Source organism: Ictidomys tridecemlineatus, chromosome 7 (genome assembly GCF_052094955.1).
Source record: "Ictidomys tridecemlineatus isolate mIctTri1 chromosome 7, mIctTri1.hap1, whole genome shotgun sequence".
Classification (NCBI taxonomy): domain Eukaryota; kingdom Metazoa; phylum Chordata; class Mammalia; order Rodentia; family Sciuridae; genus Ictidomys; species Ictidomys tridecemlineatus.
In genome coordinates, this window is record NC_135483.1 from 178,742,301 (window position 1) to 178,759,888 (window position 17,588).

General features: G+C 42.4%; 1 protein-coding gene across 5 annotated transcripts in view; it reads left to right on the top strand.

Moving 5' to 3' along the window:
• Smarcal1 (SNF2 related chromatin remodeling annealing helicase 1) overlaps positions 1–17,588 on the top strand; it is a 165,741-nt gene that overhangs the window by 89,966 nt on the left and 58,187 nt on the right. For 4 of the 5 annotated variants that reach the window (XM_040267766.2, XM_040267765.2, XM_078017973.1 and 1 more), the window contains exon 4: positions 17,020–17,303. The gene's annotated coding sequence lies outside the window, so the exon portion shown is untranslated. Of the gene's footprint in view, positions 1–17,019; positions 17,304–17,415; positions 17,457–17,588 lie in introns of those variants that run through there. The other variant, XM_021730729.3, reaches the window with a different exon arrangement.

Genomic DNA, 17,588 nt, shown 5'->3' on the forward strand with positions numbered 1-17,588 from the left:
ATCATCATGTGTTTAATGTTCTAAGCTTACTAGATTAATTCGTTTAAAAATTTTTAAGAAAAAAAAATAGTCACTGAGAACTTCCTGTGTGCTAGGCATTGTTCTGGACCTAGGAAAGTAATGAATAAAACCTACAAAAACCTTCACCCTCATAAAGCAAATGACAAAGAAGATGGACAAGTGAAATACACAGAATGTTAACTGGTGGTAAGGATAATGGAGAAAATAAAGTGGGGAAGGGAGATGGAATTTCCAGGTGAGTAAAAGGGTTTTCATTTTTAAAATGGTGACCGGAGAAGACTTCATCGTGAAGGTAAGATTTGAAGGAGGTGGGGGAGCGAGTCATTGAATGTCCAGGAGAAAATATTCGATGCGCTAGATGGGATTCACATTTTTTGTTTAGTTCTCTAACATATTGAGTAGGAGGGACTTGGGTAACCAATAAAAAATTCCAAAACATTGTGTGTGGAGTATGACTTCTAAGGCCAGGTCGATGAAGCCACAGAGGCTTCCATCTTGTTCTCCTGAATCACTCACTGAGGAGGGAAGAGCATGCCTAGGTATGAGGTCTCTCATCAGCCCTGTGGAGAGAGCCACATGACAAATGAAAAGAACGGCCTGGGCACAGAGACCAACAAACGCAAGGTGTCTGAGGCAGGAGCATGCCTGGTATGCTCCAGGAGAAGCAGAGTGGCCAGTGAATCTGAAGCAGAAGGAAAAGAAGGGAGAGAACTAGGCCATGAAGATGTAGATAGGGAACGTGAGGGGACAGGCAAACCACCTAGGATGTTGTAGGTCACTAGGAGAAGATTGAGTTTTGTATTTTTTATCTGTTGAGAAGTAAATTTCCTCAAATTTTCACATGGTGACTTACAACAACAGCAAACATCTATTACCTTGCAGTTTTAGTAGTTCAGGGTCTTCCAGGAGATTGCAATCAGGATGTTGGCCTGGGGCTGTATCCATCTGAGGGCTTTTTTGGCTGGGACTAGAGGATCCACTTCCAAGAAGAGACACTCAACAGGCCTGACCACTTGGTGCTGGCTATTGCAGGAGGCCTCAGCTCTGTCCATGTGACTCTCTCCACAGGGCTGAAAGAGAATTCATGCAATAGGTATGTTCTTCCCTCCTCAGTGAGTGACCTGGGAGAACAAGATGGAGGCCGCCATGGCTCTTATGACCAGGCCTTAGAAGTCATACTCCACACACAATGTTCTGCCATATTACATTGGTTACACAAGTCAGTCCTGTTCAGTATGGGAGGGGACTAAACAAGAATGTGAATACCCAGTAGAAAGCACAGGCCAAGGCTATCATAGTTATTCTGTTCAAATGATGTTTTTTTTCAAAATATGCAAAGAGAAATGATTTGCCAAGTTTGATTGTATCCCCTTTATAGGTTTAATAAATGCAAGCAGATTCTGGAACTTAATATCTCTGCAATGAACTGAATCTATGGTGCTAGATCTTCAGACTCTAAGCCGTTTCCTGATATATGATTTCCTCCCAAGTTGAGAGCATCTCACAGACATTCTTTAGTTACAAATAACAGAAACAAACTTTTGTTGGCTTGAGTACAAAAAAAATTAGATTCGGGAGAAGCATTCTATGATGTCTCATAGAAACAATGGAAGATTTGATTACCAAATCTTAAAGAGGGCAGGAAACAGATGTCCCTGGAAACCTCAGCACCTGTAGCATGAAGTTCTTTTCTAGGGGGTGCCATTAATATGACTCCGTCTGCACGCCCCAGACTCCTTTCTATGGTTCAAGTATGTTTGTTCCCCAAAGTTTATCTGCTGGAGACTTGGTCCCCAATGTAATGGCATTGAGAAGTGGTGGAACCCTTCAGAATGTAGAGTCCTAGTGGATAGCAATTAGGTCACTGAGGGAACCATCCTCTGAAGGGACTGGTGCTGCTCCCTTGAGCATGGGTTAGGTCTCCTGGGACTGGATTGGTTACCACAAGAACAGTTATAAAGCAAGTTCTGTTTTCTTAGCTTGCTCTCTTGCTTCCTCTCTGTAACATCTCTCTCTCTGCCCCACTTTCCCCCTCCTACTATATGATACTATCCACCATGAGACCCTCACCAGAAACCAATGCTGGCACTATGCTCTTGGTTCTCTACAACTATGAGCTAAATAAACCTCTTTTCTTCGTGAAGTACTCAGTCTCAGGGTATTTTGTTAAAGCAACATAAAACAGACTAAGACACTCCCCAGTTGTTCTTACAAAAGGCCTACTTTCTGTGAAAGAACATATGATGGGCTTGAATTGAGGCCTGAATCTCACCTAGTCAGATCACCTATGAATTGGGAAGAAGTGACACAATTCTACAATTGAGGCTTACCTTGAGAACTGAATTAAAGAAGTTCCCAAACAGGAGTGAATGGGAACCGGGCAGCTCCCCAAGAAATTTTTTCTTTTCTTTCTTTCCTTCCTCCCCTTCTTCTATTCTTTTTTTGGTAGTGGATATTTAAATGATCTACCACTGAGCTACACCCCCAGTTCTTTATTATTATTTTGAGACATAGTCTTTTTTAAAATTATTTTTTAGTTGTACACAATACCTTCATTTTGTTTATTTATTTTTATGTGGTGCTGAGGATCGAACCCAGGACCTCGCATGTGCTAGGCGAGCGCTCTACCGCTGAGCCGCAACCCCAGCCCAAGACACAGTCTTGTTAAGTTCCCAAGGATGTCCTCAAACTTGTGATTTTTCTTCCTCAGTTTCCCAAGTCACTGGGATTACAGGCATGTGCCATGACACCCAGCCACTCAAGAACTATTTTTATAAAGCTCATAAACATATTGTACTCAGATGGTCATCATTAAGATTTTATTATAATTTTCGTTTTTTGCTTAAGCATATACATGATTGTGTTTTTCATATAAAACTATTTAATTATCATACTTGACAAAATGAACAAAATTTACTTCATATCTTCTGTTTAAATTAGGATTTCTTGACTATGTCACGGCTTTTAAAAAACATTTAATTTCGTTTGATTGACATTTGAGTTCTTAGCCTAGCACAGGTCATCCCTGGGAGGCATTTGAGAAAGGTGTGGAATGTTTTGGTTGCCCCACTGATGCATTGGGGGCAGCTCCTGGCAAATAGAGGTGGGACCCCAGGCAGCTTAATATTTTTCATTTGGAGAGACGATCTTGCACATGTCTATCCCACACTCCATGTAGCTTCAAAAGTCCCACTGGCTATTTATAGAGGAAGAAAAGTTATCTATAAATATTACTCAGCAATAAAAGAGAATAAAATCATGGCATTTGCAGGTAAATGGATGGAGTTAAGAAGATAATGCTAAGTTAACCAATTCTAAATAACCAAGTGCCAAATGTTTTCTTTGATATAAGGAGGCTGAATCATAGTGGGATAGGGAGCAGGAGTATGGGAGGAATAGACGAACTCTAGATAGGGCAGAGGGGTTGGAGAGAAAGGGAGGGAACATGGGGTAATTAATGATGGTGGAATGTGATGATCATTATTTTCCAAGTACAGGTATGAAGACACAAATAGTGTGAGTATATTGTGTATACAACCAGAGATATGAAAAATTGTGCTCTATATGTGTAATAAGAACTGTAATGCATTCCACTGTCATATATAAATTTTTAAAAAGTAAAAAAAGAAAGTTATCTATAGTCATCTGAGTTTTAGGATCTTTGCTATTGTATATTCCTCCCTTAATCTGCTAAGAATATACAAATTTAATTTTGTATATTTAATTTAGTTTTATATATTCCTCCCTTGATTTCTTTTTACTATACACTAAGTATTCAGTAAGAATGGAACTTCTTAGTAAATTAAAGGAGGGATGTACATTCTTTGTTTTGGTCAGTTCTTTACCAGAGTTGTCCGCCATTTTGGAAAATCACGTCCCTGACAACCAAGCTATTCGTGGTCACGAGAGTCTCCAATGGGCCTGCGTTAGTTTTCCCACAAAGCTGTCTCATTTGGGCTGATTTTACTTTTAGAAAATAGTATCTGACTGTTTCATTGTGTCTTCCAGGGCTGCCCTCCCTGGGCTGTTACCTATTGAAATGCACCCCTAAGTTTGATTCTGCTGCTTAGTACTCTAAGTCTTTCTGCCCCTCCTCTCACCATGCACTGCCCCCTCCAGCTGCATTTGCCCAGGGTAACGTCCTAGCAGCCAGGTCTGGTGGGAGGAGGGGCAAGGAGCGGACATGGGTTTTCTGAGCTTGCCTGGCATTTGGCAAAAGGGAGCTAGAGAATGCTCTTTCCGACCAGGTGGGGCAAACAGAGAGGAAACATCTGGCAGCCCCACGTGGGCACTGCTGCCACCATCATCCATAACAAAGCTTCTCCTTTGCAAGCTTCAGATCTGATTCCATTTCCCCAGCACCTCCACTGCACCAGCCATTGCATCAACCCTCTCACAATATGGAGGTACACTTTATCACCCCCATTTTATAGGCAAGGGAACAAAGACCTCACCTCTCTGGAGTGGAAAAGACACCGAGGAGTCTTCAGTACCCTCATCCTGCTTCCAGCAAGGGCTGGGGGATCCTTTCCAAGCCCAGGCTGACAAACTCCTCCTCTTTTTTCTGTTCTATCATTTTTTATGCAGGCTTGGAGAAGGAGGGCCAGGTGGGGGGTGCAGAAAGAGTTCTGGCCAGATGGCAGGGTAATAAATGACTCTGATTTAATAATTTGTTGCTCTCCCCTTAATTAAAAGGCTTTTCCCTAAATGACTTGCTGATCACACAAACAGCATACCCTGGTTGGGTGAGATGGGGCGGGGGGTGGGGGCAGGGGGCGAGGGGTGGGCAGGGAAATCTAGACAGAGGAGGAGCTGGATTAAAGAGGTGCCAGGTGGAGAAAAGATACCCACCAGGGGTACTCTGGGCTGGGCCCAGCTCCAGGGGCTCCCTCTTTTGCAGGTCTGAAAAGAGTTTGATCCAAGGACTGAGCCTTGAGGAACTGATTCTTCTCTAGGGCTTGCACTCGCCATAGAGCTCTTTAATTGCTGAGGTCAAGACCTGAGCTTCATTGTATTTATTATGTGGCTCTGCACTCAGTTTCCCCAAAGCCCCATCTGTCCTTGGGGAGGGATCAGATGGCCTTTGGAGTGTTTTGCATATATTCAGGGGAGGGAGGGAGGGAGGGAGGGAGAGAGAGAGAGAGAGAGAGAGAGAGAGAGAGAGAGAGAGAGAGAAAGTCACGCCCATTGTTCAAGCATTGTACTGTGGATATCTGCAATTGCCACCAAATGACACTAGTGACAAACTTCCCTATTGCTTCTGAACAACTGCAATTCGTAAGTTCCTGTGACTAAAATCTACTTTACTGAAATTATCATACAGAGACATATTTTCAAAGTCTCAAAAGTAATTAGAACGTGTGATTGATAAAGCACTAGCTGAAGATTTAGACTTTGAGTTTGCTCACGAGGCAGGGATTTTGTTAACATTGATGCTTCCCCTCCCCCGGCCCCTTTAATTGTAACTGAGAGTTAGACCCAGCTGCCAGATTCCACCAAAACCTATAGAGGACCTCACCAAGGGACTCCCAGCTCTCCTTCAATGATTCAAATTTGTTGAAAAGACTCCAAAGACCATGTCATATAGGAAAGCTCCCTGTCAATCTATAATCCTCTGATAAATAATAAACTTTCTCTTTTGAGCATTATTTCACTCAATTGATGGAATTTTCCTCAGCATTTGCGATTCTGTCAGATGGAATCATGGCTATTTATAATAATCGCCATTTCCCCTTTGATTTCTTGATGTCAAATTCCTATTTATCCCTAAAGGCCTGGCCAGGTATCACTTCCACTTAGACATATCCCCTCGCTCGGTACTCCCAATGCACCCTCCATCAGAGCCCCTCACTAAATCCCTTACAGCAAATCGGCCATAATTTTCGGGGGTGGTACTAAGGACTGAACCCAGGGAAACTATGTCATGACAGTAAATCACCAGTCCTTTAAATTTTGTGGGGTTTTGTTGTTGTTGTTGTTGTTGTTTGTTTGGGATACTGGGGATGAATCCAGGGGCACTTAACCACTGAGCTACTTCCCCAGCCCTTTTTTTGTATTTTATTTGGAGAAAGGGTCTCACTGAGTTACTTACAGCCTTGATAAAATTGCTGAGGCTGGCTTTGAACTCAAGATCCTCCTGACCCACTGGATTGCAGGTGTGTGCCATGCACCGAGCTCCATAATTCCTTTTGTATTATACTTTTGACATGTCTCCTTTTTAAAATTTTTTATTTATTCTTTTAAGACATACATGATAATAGAATGTATTTTGACATGTTATTCATACATGGAGTATAACTTATTCTAATTAGGATCCAGTTCTTGTGGTTGAACATGATGTGAAGTTTCACTGGTCGTGTATTCATATATGAACATAGGAAAGCTATGTCCAATTTATTCTATTCTTTCCTATTCCTATCCCTTTACCCTTCCCTTGATTCCCCTTTGTCTAATACAATGAACTTCTATTCTCCCCACCCCTCTTGTTGTGGGTTAACATTCACATATCAGAGAAAACATTCCGTCTTTGGTTTCTTGGAATTGGCTTATTTCACTTAGCATGATTTTCTCCAGTTCCATCCATTTACTGGAAAATACTGTGTTTTCATTCTTTTTCTTATGGCTGAGTAATATTCCATTGTGTATATATACTACATTTCCTTTATCCATTCCTCTGTTGAAGGGCACCTAGGTTGGTTCCATAGCTTAGCTATTACTGACACATGCCTTTTAAATTATGGAGGCAGCCTTTATCTTTTTGATGTTTATATTTGACCCATGGGCAATAGTATCTTGCACACAAATCATAAAGACTGAGTAGCAGAGGCTTCCTTCTCTTTCATTCATCTACCATAGTGTTATCCATACTGTTTCCATTATTATAGCTCAGCAGTGTATTTAAATGTTAACAATAATGGCTTGCGGGGCTGGGGATGTGGCTCAAGTGGTAGCGCGCTCGACTGGCATGCGTGCGGCCCGGGTTCGATCCTCAGCACCACATACCAACAAGAATGTTGTGTCCGCCAAGAACTAGAAAATAAATATTGAAAATTCTCTCTCTCTCTCTCTCTCTCTCTCTCTCTCTCTCCCCTCTCTCTTAAAATAAAAAAAAAAAAAAAAAAAAAAAAAGGACCGGGGATGTAGCTCAGTGGTAAAGTGCCTCCAGGTGCCAAAAAAAAAAAAAAAAAAAAATTATTTAAAAAAAAAAAAAAAAGAAAGTGAGTTAAGTGTTTCATATTATCTCATTTAACCTAACAGGAAGTCTATGGGATAGGTCTAATTATTTCTATATGGAGAAACAAAAATGTGAAGAGATCAAATGCAAAGAAAAAAGTGCAGGGCTGTGCATACAGCATACTTCCATTGGTATAAAAAGGAAAGGACATAAATGCATGTTTTTTAAAAAAGTGCATAAGATACATATAGGAAAATATGCAAGAAATGGATGATATTGGTTACTATTGGGAAAGGAATAGGACGATGAGGGCCTGGGATGGGACCAGAGCAGAATCAAGTTTGGGGGCAATGAAGTTCATTCAATTGAGGGATTGCTTTTACAGAAAAAACCACAAAATTATGAATATAAAATGGAGTGTAGGACCTTTGACTGAAGCATGTGCACAAGCAGCTCTGAAGCTGAAGCTCCTGTGGCTTCCTGTTCCCCATCTGTCTCCTGGACCTGCCTTTGTGAGAGTGTGACTCTGAAGGATGTAAATGCATTGCCTATTCGAAAAATATGTTTTTTTAAATTAATATTTTTAAGGACCATTTCTTCAACTGACAGAAAAAAAACAGCCCTTTTAAATGTTTCAAAAATCAAATAATGCAGGGCTTGGTGGCACTTGCTTGTCATCCCAGCGGCTGGGGAGGCAGAGGCAGGAGGATCACAAGTTCAGAGCCAGCCTCAGCAATTTAACGAGGTCCTAAACAGTTTAGCAAAACCCTGTCTCAAAATTTAAAAAAGATGGGGGGGGGAGGGTTCTGGGATGTGGCTCAGAGGTTAAACACTCATGGGTTTAATCCCTAGTACAAAAAAAAAAAAAAAAAAAAAAAACTAAAGCCAAGAACTGAGTGTTTTCACTTGTCTGCAAGCATGGGAGGATGTGTCTATGGCAAGCTGGAGGGGGGCACTGGGAAGGAATTTTGGAATTGTAATTGTCCATTTAATGGAAGCAGGGCAGTGGGGGGTAGGGATTTACTTCCATAATCCAGAAGAGGAGGCTTGTGCCGTAATTCTGAAAGGCTTTGAATACAGACTACATACGATTTGCTTCACATGTAGGGTTAAAAAAAAAAACAGCCTGCTTTTTCAGAAGCTTATAAGAGAAATATAAAATAAAAACTCGAATAATATTGAGCTGATTGCTAAGAGGGAGCTGATTTCCTGGAAGCTAGTGCTAAGGACCAAGGAGGTGAGCAGTTGGGATGCTAATGCTCCTTCCCAGATGGAGCTGATGGCTGGTGGTTTTCTATTATTGCATCCAGGAGCAGGAGGCCCCTTATTGTAAACTACCTAGAAAGCATTCATGCTCTTAACTGCTCAATTAGGATACTTTACATTCATGATGAATGGAATGGATCCCTCTCCCTGATTTAGTCCGAGAGTGCCTCCCTCAAATGCAGATGTGAAGAGTTCTTTTGGCTGTGAGAGCTCTGTGTCCTCATCACCCTAATGTCTGAACCTGCAGCTCAGAGCCTGGCCTAGGTCAGCAATAGCATAAAGTATCCAGCAGTTCCTTCCCATCTCTCTCCCATCCATGGACAGAACAAATCCGAACTTGCAGAGAATCTGGAATAGACACTGAGAGGAAACTCCTGACAATAAGAAATGCGAAATTCTGAGTGAAGGATCCCCAGATTCATAGAATCCCACTTCAGGTGGCTATTTAGACGTTGCCTAAGGTAGAATGGACACAGGCTGCAGGCCCCAAGGCCTGTGAAAATATCTCCTACTCTTGAAATTCCTCCACAATGGAATGTCCTTTCGTTGTTCCTGTCTTGTTTTATTTTGTTCAAGGGTGGGTACCCTTTTCTTTTTCTATTGGATATCATTCAGCTATAAGGGAAATTGGTGGCCATAGAAATAAAAAAGTGAAACAAATAAGGATGCAGAAAGGCTAGGAAAGTGTTTCACTTGTCCTCCCGTTACGACTTGAACTCAAAACCAGAAGCAACGCAAAGCAAGCAGCAAACTACTGAAAATAAGCTTCTGTTCCACGCGATGGGTAGACTGGATGCAGAGGAGCAGAGAAGGATAAAAAGCAAATAGATGTAACATTAAACAAGAAATAAAGACACAGGAAGAGACCAAGTATTAACATACAGAACCAAGAAGACATGAGCCCTGACAGGCTCAGGAGATACAGAGGACACCAACAAGTTTTCATGGGATATTATCTGCCCTCTTGTGGTCCTCTGGGACATTGCACTTGGCCAATGGCATCTAATCCAGTGTTAAATTTTCACATTTGTAGACAATTGTTAACATTTTTCATGAGATGAACAAAATCATATCCAGAATAGAACTTCTGGGGAAAAGCTGGTGGCTGGCCTCTGTTGTGGGATCTACAGAGCAGCATACTTATTAGCAGTAGGAACTAGGACACCTAAGATCCAGTTTGGGCTCCAATGTTAGCTATATATCCTTGAACAAGCTACTAGGCTTCCTTTTGCCTTCATTTTTTAAACTTTCATATTCATGAACAAATGCAATTTTTCTAATTCATATTTCTGTAAAGACGCTGTCTAGTATATGAAAAAACAATAATAATGGTCTACGAGAAAGTTCTCCATACTACCTCAACTATCTAAGATAGTCTCATGTCCAGCACAGGAAATGAGGAGGTCTGCATGAGTGTGTGCGGGACCCAGAGTTGACGCTCTCTGAGATGGAGATGTGGAGCTGATGGAGTTTCCCTCTGCGATGGCTTGAATACAATTTGTCCCTTCTGAAATTCATGTTGAAATTTAATTCTCGTTATGAGATATTAAGAGAATTAATAATCATTAATATCATAATAATAATTAATATCCCTTCATAAGAGGCGACTAGGGCCCTGCCCTCAAGAATGGATTAACAATTAGTGAGATTAATGGATTAATGCATTAGTAGGTTATGGGTTCTTGAGCGTGGATCTCTATACAAGCCCATTTGGCTAGGTCTCACGTATGCTCCCTGTCTTACCTGCGCTGTCTCGGGACTCTGCCAGCAAGGTCATCACCAGATGTAGCGCCTTGAACTTGGACCATAACTGTGAGCCCAAATAAGCATCTTTTCTACATAACTTGTCCAGTCTGTGGTATTGCGTTATTAGTGACAGAAACAGATTAAGACTCCAATCTGGCTATCCGTCCCATCTTTGCTCTCTTTTCTCCAGGCTCCTGGGATGGCTTCCTCCAGGGTCTTCCTATGGGCACTCTGTCTTCCTCTGGGGCTTTCTCCACTCCAGCAGGAGCAATCTCCTGAGGCATACATGAGCTCACATCATTCCAGTGTCATTTCTTTAGGTGACTCCCCACTGCTCTCGAAACCCAAGCTGAACTTCTTTCTACATTTGCAGGACCTGCTGCTTACCTGTGCTGCTTACCTCTGCAGCCTTACCTGCTGCTCTCCTGCTGTCACATCCCCCCAGCTTTGCCAGCCTCTCGGCTTCTTAAACATGCCCGATTCTTGCTTGTCTGTACAGTTGAGATTGCCTTTGCCTCTTGGATCTGCTTCGCTAAGTCCTCTCCTTAGGTCTCAGTTCAATGGCTCCCTGAGGCCACCTTCCCTGAGCACCCTGAAAATAGCTCCCTCAGCTGTCCCTACTTGCGCCTGCACACCACTTATCACTTTATTTGTTCCTTCCCCCTCCTCCTCCTCCTCCTCCTCCTCCTCCTTCTTCTTTTTTTTTTTTTTTTTTTTTTGACTCTGCCTTCTTAACTAGACTAAATTCTATGAAGAAAGGGTAACAATTTGGGGTGAATATTTTGGGTTTTTTTTTTTTTTTTTTTTTTGGTACTGGGAATTGAACCCAGGGTACTTTGTCTCTGATCCACATCCCAGGCCATTTTATTTTGAGACAGGGTCTCACTAAATTGTTTAGGGCCTTGAACTTGGCTTCTCCTGTCTCAGCCTCTGGAGTTGCTGAAACTACAGGCGTGCACCACTGCACCCAGCTTTTGGGTTCTTATTCACTGTTATAGCCCCAGTGCCTTTACACTGTGAGTGGCCCGTCTAGGGACTAGAATTTTCATGAAGTGAATAGATGAATGAATGGATGAATGAAGTGAAATTTGCAATATTGGAGAAACCAAAAAAAAAAAAAAGTGACATTTCACAAGTCTGAGAACAGTGGAGCAGGGTGCAGAGGGGGATGTATTTTGGCAAAGGATGTACAAAGTCGTGAAAATGTGCCAGATTTGAGAGGGAGGCTTGTGAAGTAATCACAGCCACGAAGCCCAAACAGTCAGAGAAACTAAGACACTTGGGGCACCCTCACACCAGACCATGGAACAAATGGGGTAGAAATTCTACTGCAGGTTCTGTGGTTCTACTACATTGAGAATGGGAGGGGGGTAGGCAAGAGGAAGGAGGAAAACTGAACTGTCAGACGCAAAGCAATTAAGTCCATCAGAAGGGAACAACCGCTAAGGAAGGTGAATCTCTTGCCTTATAAACCACATTGCTCCTCCGAGCTTTGGATATGCAAATGACTTTGCTGTCAGGCAGCGCGGGAGGAGGGAATAGCCTCCTTCTCCACCCAAAGCCTCGCATCTGCTCGCAGTCTCATCGCCACACTCTAGGTGTAATTAACCTGAGAGATGGCATGCCCTTGAGATGGCTGTCAAAAATCCCTTCCCAAAAGGCTGTCACGCCCTCTAGGGAATCAGCAAAGGAGGAAGGGGGAAGCCCAGCACTTCCATCCTAGCAGGGAAGCTCCAGAGGGAGGTGTCATCTGTTGTAGGTGCCCAGACACAGGCTGTCAGGCAGGGGCAGGCATGCAGTGACTGTCTGTACATTTAATTAAGGACTAGAAAGAGCCCTACTAGGAGACTGGGGTTCCTTGCCTCTGTCTGGTCTGGTAGATTAGGTCCAATTAACCTCTCTGGGCTTGTTTCCTTACCTCTAAAGGCAGATTGACACTCCCTAAGGTCCCTCTGAATCTTACTGTATGGATCAACAAAAGGAAACTAGAAAGATTCTCTGGAAATGTATCAGCAACACTGCTATCATACTCTGTAGGCCCCAGAGTATCCATGGTGGAGAATTCAGAAGTAGAGACTGGAAAGAATACGTCTTAGACACAGTTGTTCTCCAGGGACCCAGAGTCCAAGATAAACCGGAGATGATGCCATGGAGTCCTAAGGGACTTGAGTTGAACCTGAGAACCACAGAGTCACACCACTTGGGTCCTTTTAAAATCATTGCCATTTTGTGCCTATATTTCATAGCAAAACTTCAGCTATCGGAAGGGAGGGAAGAAGGGTGGGGCACTCTGAACTGAGAGGCAGAAGTGGTGTTGCCAAGTTATAATCCCAATGGCTTGGGAGGCTGAGGTAGGAGGATCGCAAGTTCAAGACCAGCCTCAGCAATTTAGTGAGGCCCAAAGCAACCTAGGTGAGACCCTGTCTCCAAATAAAAAATAAAAAAGGTCTGGGGATGTAGCTCAGGGGTAAATTGCCCCTGGTAATCCTAATACACCCCTCCCTGCAAAAAGAGGTAGAATTTGGTCATCTTTGGATGTAAGTAACATCCAAAGATGTTTTGCTTAATTATGCCCCTCCTTCTCCCTCCAAAATTAAGAAGGCTAAAAGTGGTTCACAACAATACCAGAATCAGGACTCAGGAATGACAGGGCCAGGGGAACTCTGGAAAGTGGGTGGCAAGAACTAAGGAGTAGTTTCCATTCAAGGTCACCCTGGGCTGCCTCTCACCACATCATCTTTAAGACCCAACTCCAGAAGGAGAGAATCTGGTTGTTTCCATCTGAATCCTGCACTCCCTGCTTTGGCAGAGCATGAAGCCCTTGCATTAAAGCTCTGCTGTGAACTGAATTGTTTTCCCCAAATTCATAGGTTCAAAGCCAAACCCTCAGTTGGAGACAGGGCCTACAGGGAGGTAATTAGGTTAACTGAGGTCATAAGGAGTGGGACTTTGACATGACAGGATTAATCTTCATAAGAAGAGACATCAGAAGGCATGCTTTCTCCCCCTCCCTCCCTCCGTCTCTCTTTAGCCCCTTCTTTCCTCCCTCCTTCCCTCTCCTCTACCTTCCCCCTGCAAAGTGAAGATACCTCCAGGAGGAGATTCTTACCAGAAACAAAATCTGACCTTGGACTTCCCTGCCCCCACAAAATAAATTTCTCTTGATTAAGCTGTCTGTTCTATGGTATTTTGTTACAGCAACCTGAGCTAATAGAGGTGCCATGTGAACCGGCAGCTGATCTGGGTTTATTCCCTCACTTATGAAACAAGGCCATAGAGAACCCTTTAGGCTGGGGGTGTGGTTCAGTGGTAGGGCGCTTGCCTAGTATGCGTGAGGCTAAGTTCCATCTCAGAACCACCAAAAACTAAATAAATTTTTAAAAATAATAAAGCCCCTTCTAGCTTTAAAATTCAATGTATCCACTTATCTGTGAATCGTCTATCAATGCACCTGTGTTTACTGGTCAGCTTACTCCTGAGCCTCTCTCAATAGGAATGGACTGCTCTTACGAATGCAGATAAAATACAGAACACCCGGTTAAATTTGAATTTCAGATGAACAATGGATCCTTTTTTAGTATACACATGTCCCATGCAAAATGTGGGACAAATATTTGGGACATTTGCTAAATCTGGCAATTCTAGCTATTTGACTTCTATTCTCCAAATACTGTAACCCAAGGAAGGGACGTAACTGAACTTATCTCTAGATTCTCTTACAATAGTGTCTGCTACATTTTGGGATTTACAGACTGAATGTAATTGGATTTTTTTTTTAAAGAGGGGAAAACAACTTTATATTTTGCCAGAAAAAGGTGCTTATAAAACCATTAGCACTTTGCTAAAGAAAAGCCAGTTGAACATTAAAAACTACAAAACAAACTAAAGATTTTATATTTAATAATAATTTAGCTTTACAAAACATTCACTATAGGTCCTTTTGTTCCTCGGTTTCTAGGACAACCGGGTCAAACTTCAGATCAGATTGGCACTATCCAGCTGACTGATGCTTGTGAGCTTTGGGCATACACTTGCAGGGCTTGTGTGATTGCTTGACTTTGTGTGTGATGCTGGGGAACTGAACCCAGGGGCCCACACATGCTAGGCAAATGCTCCACCACTGAGCTATGAACACAGATGACTTCTTGATTCTTTTGCTTTAGCTTCCAGGAAACTCAGAGTTAAACTGGAACTCAATGTACAACTATAAAAAACCTTTTTGGGGGGTTAGGGGTCCTAGGGATTGAACCCAGGGGTGCTTAAGCGCTGAGCCGTATCCCCAACCTTTTATATTTTATTATTATTGTTGTTTATTTTGAGACAGGGTCTTGCTGAAGTTGCTTAGGATCTTAGTACGTTTCTGAGGCTGAACTCAAACTTACAATCCTCCTGCCTCGGCCTACTGAGTCACTGGAATTATAAGAGTGCACCACTACACCTAGCTCAATATAAATTACCTTAAGAATTTCTGAAAATTTTTCTGTATAGAAAAAAAATTTAATTACTGAGGTTTATGATTTTATTTTATTTTGTTGTGGTGCTAGGGATTGAACCCAGGGCTTTGTGCATACCAGGCAAATACTCTACCTACTGAACTATATTCCCAGCCTAGAAATTTTTTTAAAAAAAAGCTTTGCATACAGTACGATCTCAGCAAATAAAGCTGTTAACGAAGTAAAAAATGTGAATGTTGAGTATGGGCTTATTACTTCTGAATATGATTTTTATACTGAATTATTTTTTAAAAATATTTTTATTAGTTATTGATGGACCTTTATTTATTTATTTGTTTATATGTGGTGCTGAGAATCCAAACCAGTGCCTCACACATGCTAGGTAAGTGCTCTACCACTGAGCCACAACCCCAGACCTATACAGAATTCTTAGAGATATAAATGTAATCACAATTTTAGTTCAATTCCAAACTTACCAAATTGGATTTCTGGGGGTAAGATCCTTGAATTTATGGAAATTCTAGCATTAAATATTGGGATCCACTGATCTCATGTCCTCCTAGCATGCACCAGAGGGCATATTTTATAGGTGAGACAACTGAGGTCCAGGAGAACGAGCACATTTTCCTATGAATCAGTGACAGGCATGGGTAAAGTGCACAGCACTGTTTTTTAGCAAATGAACTGATTCTGTTTGGGGCAGGAAGGGCAGTGACGGGAGCTCATTGTTTAGTTTCTAGTCACACTTTATAGCAGGAAATGAATGATGGGTGTAGAGAAATGAAAGATCTAAGATTTATACTGAAAAATAGCAACACCCCTCTCTCATCGATTCTGGGATTTCACAGTTCACTAAGTATTTTCCCAATATTACCATATTTCAAATCCAACTCTTTTACAATAGGGAGATTTAACTATGTGGTATTGTTTTCTACCTTTTTTTCCCCCTGGTACTGAGGGCTTGAACCCAAGGTGCTTTACTGCTGAGTTGCATACCAGTCCTGAGTTGCTGGGATTACAGGCATGCCATTGCACCTGGTTTCTTTTCAAATAAGAAATAAAGTCACAGTCACTGTTTATAGGACAAAAAAAAAAAAAAAGAGTTGATAGCCAGGCACAGTGGTGCACATCTGTAATCCCAGCAACTCCAGAGGCTGAGGCAGGAGGAACACAAGATTACAAAATCAAGGTCAGTCTCAGCAATTTAACAGGACCCTAGGCAAGTCAGTGAGACCCTGTCTCAAAATAAAAATAAAAAAGGGCTGAGGATATGGCTCAGTGGTTAAAAAAAAAAAAAAGCAAAACTGAAATTTGAATGCTCTCTCCTCTAGAACCATAGGATAGACCAGTGTCTGTCATTTAAAAAAAAAAAATGATTGTTTCAAGTCACACAAATTCTACATGATTATCAAAGAAAATTCAAATAATTCAGAAACAATATAGTTTAAAAGGCTGTTACCTACATTACCCTGATGTTGAATAGCTTGGTGGGCTTTTGCATTTCCTTTCCACACACCTTTTTCTCATGTTTACATGCATTTATAAGGAAGGGGATTTTTTTTTTACTTTTCTTTTTTTAATGGAACAAACTGCACACATTGCTGTTTACATATTGCTATGCTTCTTCTTCCTCTTTTTTTTTTTAAGTATATCTTGGCCATTTTTCAAAACCTTAAGTAGAGATCTATTTCTTTGTTTTAAATGAGCAATGTCTGAATACAGAATCAAAGCAATTTTTACCAGTACATAAATGAGAGAATAAGATACCACCATTAGCAATAATGGAGTTGATTGCAGAAGGAAAAAGGTGTTTGTGCTCAGAAATGGGGTAAACTAACTCTAAGAGTGTCCAATAAAAGCAGGGGCTTCGGAATCAGAATCACAAACTAGCCTAATAAAGCTTTGAGAAAGTTTTGGGATAGCTCTGGTTCCGTTTTCCCTATCTGTAAAATGAGGATAAGAATAATCTGTGTTCCATAAATTGTAGTATGGATTAAATGAGATAGTCCATATTAGTGTTCAACACTATGACTGATGATGACAATGATGACAACATAACAATGATAACGGCATTGCTAATTCTCCTTTGGTCCAGGAAGGTGGGGGCTGGAGCAGCGGTGGGACTTAAATTGCTAGGATTGCAATACTAGGAATAGACCTTCCGAGAGATACTTTTGTTACGAGATACCAAATCACTTGGGCTGTCTGGAATGCCCTCCGGAAACAGCTCTAACAGAGAAACTCCAGCTTTGGAAACCCCAACATCCCAGGTTTCCAGGATCCTGAGCTGTTTAGCCTTTTGAAAAACTGAGAACTAGGCCCCGCCCCTGACGTTGCGACTCTTCTACTCCTCGCCAGGCTCCTGGATGAACTACAAATCCCAGAAGACCACGCAGCGCCCGTCTTATCATTCCCACTATCTGAAGCAGAACTGCAGCCGCATTGCCCGCTGGGAAGAGTAGTTCGGTCGTAATCAAGTCCTCAGGCCTGGGCGCTGCCACAAGGCGGCTGAATTGGCAGCGCTGGAGTTCTCGTTCCTCTAACCGTCCAGCCAGAGAGTCAACTGCCTTGGGAGGGCTCTGAAGGCGCGCTTGGGCCTCGGAGTCCGCTGCGAAAGCGGCTAGTGTTCTAGGCCTCACTAGGTGAGAGAGAGCGCGGGGAGGAGGGCGACGGAGGCGGACGAGACCAAAAGTCAGCCTGGGGGGAGGGAAGGGACCAAGGGGACGGGAAAACCCAAGGGGGAAAATAGGAGTGGGTGGGGCGAAGGCGTGCCTCGGCCGACGAGCTATGTAGTGGTATGGCTTTATGGATTGGGGCTACTCAGTGGGACTTCTCATCTCAGGGCCTCACCTCTCGGGTCCAGCGAGGCAATGAACTCATCAGGCCTTGGACCTGGGGCGTTCGGAAGTGCAGGAGAGCCCTGGTGG